Raw genomic sequence first — 2,500 nt, forward strand, 5'->3', positions numbered from 1 at the left:
GGAAGCGAGAGAATCTGAGCGCGCTGGTTCTAATCACAGCTCAGCCGCCGATATTTTCTCCCCCTCCACTAGACCTTGAGTGGTGGTCTGGACGCTAGTCATTCGAATGAAACGATAAACCGAGGTCCCGTGTGCAGCATGCACTTCAGTAGAGCACGTAAAAGAACCCACGGCAACAAAAGGGTTGTTCCTGGCAAAGTTCTGTAGAAAAATCTACTTCGATAGGAAAAACAAATAAAACTGCACGCAGGAAAAAAGTACCAAAAAAAAAAAAGGGTGGCGCTGTAGTGTAGCGACGCGCTCTCCCTGGGGAGAGCAGACCGAATTTCACACAGAGAAATCAGTTGTGACAAAAAGAGAAACACAATACAATGCAAAATTTTATCTAAAACATGCACATATAGTCGAGACAGACGAGAATGGAAGTACCACTGTTCTCCACACAGAGGATGATGAACAATAAATTCATGACTTCCAGTGCAGTTTTACGCGGAGAGGATTCTTCTTCTTCTTCTTCTTCTTCTTCTTTCCGTTACACGACCAACATCGACTTGCCGATGACTCTGTCGTGGTTCATGCATTTTCGTGTCTCCATAACCCACCGAGCACTGACATAGGTTACAGGATCTTTAACGTGCGTATTTGATCTTCTGCGTGCGTATACACACGAAGGGGGTTCAGGCACTAGCAGGTCTGCACATCTGTTGACCTGGGAGATCGGAAAAATCTCCACCCTTTATCCACCAGGCGCCGTTACCGTGATTCGAACCCGGGACCCTCAGATTGAAAGTCCAACACTTAAACCACTTGGCTATTGCGCCTGAACTATGTGCCATGAACTCGTGAATGCAAGCGTACTGAGAAATTCCTTCCCCTTGGTGCAGCTTTATGCGTGCAGTAGAAAGTACTGACCGAAAGTGCTGTCGATGCAGTGAATGTATGATGTGCTGTTCTATGTATAAATGATGTTGTGAATTTTTTTTTCAGATTGTGAGGGTATGCAAAGGACGAATGCTGGTGCAGATATTCCTAACTATAGTCAGAGAAGATGATGTATAAGCTTATGTGCACTGACGAGAGACTCACTTCTTTTCCTTCTTTCTCTTTGTCTGTCTGTCTGTCAGTCTGTCCCTGTCTGTCAGTCTGTCCCTATTACACACACACACACACACACACACACACACACACACATGGAAGAAAGACAAACAGATACTCACACAAGCATGGACAAAAACAAACAAACACGTACTCACACAAGCATGGACAAAAAACAAACACGTAACTCACACAAGCATGGACAAAAGACAAAACACGTAATCACACAAACATGGACAAAAAACAAACACGTATTCACACAAGCATGGACAAACAACAAACACGTAACTCACACAAACATGGACAAACAACAAACACGTAACTCACACAAGCATGGACAAACAACAAACACGTAACTCACACAAACATGGACAAAAAACAAACAAACACATACTCACACAAGCATGGACAAAAAACAAACAAACACATACTCACACAAGCATGGACAAAAGACAAAACACGTAACTCACACAAGCATGGACAAAAACAGACAAACACGTACTCACACAAGCATGGACAAAAGACAAACACGTAATCACACAAACATGGACAAAAAAAAAACACGTACTCACACAAGCATGGACAAAAGACAAACACGTAACTCACACAAACATGGACAAACAACAAACACGTAACTCACACAAACATGGACAAAAGACAAACACAGAACTCACACAAACATGGACAAAAGACAAACACGTAATCACACAAGCATGGACAAATAACAAACACGTAACTCACACAAGCATGGACAAAAGACAAACACGTACTCATACAATCATGGACAAAAAACAAACACGTAACTCACACAAACATGGACAAAAGACAAACACGTAACTCACACAAACATGGACAAACAACAAACACGTAACTCAAACAAACATGGACAAAACAAACAAACACGTAACTCACACAAACATGGACAAACAACAAACACGTAACTCACACAAACATGGACAAAAACAAACACGTAACTCACACAAGCATGGACAAAAGACAAACACGTACTCATACAATCATGGACAAAAAACAAAACATGTAAATCACACAAACATGGATAAAAAACAAACACGTAACTCACACAAGCATGGACAAAAGACAAACACGTACTCATACAATCATGGACAAAAAACAAAACATGTAAATCACACAAACATGGACAAACAACAAACACGTAACTCACACAAACATGGACAAAAGACAAACACCTACTCACACAAACATGGACAAACAACAAACACGCAACTCACACAAGCATGGACAAACAACAAACAAGTACTCACACAAGCATGGACAAACAACAAACACGTAACTCACACAAACATGGACAAACAACAAACACGTAACTCACACAAACATGGACAAACAACAAACACGTAACTCACACAAACATGGACAAACAACA

Source organism: Babylonia areolata, chromosome 10 (genome assembly GCF_041734735.1).
Source record: "Babylonia areolata isolate BAREFJ2019XMU chromosome 10, ASM4173473v1, whole genome shotgun sequence".
NCBI lineage: Eukaryota > Metazoa > Mollusca > Gastropoda > Neogastropoda > Buccinidae > Babylonia > Babylonia areolata.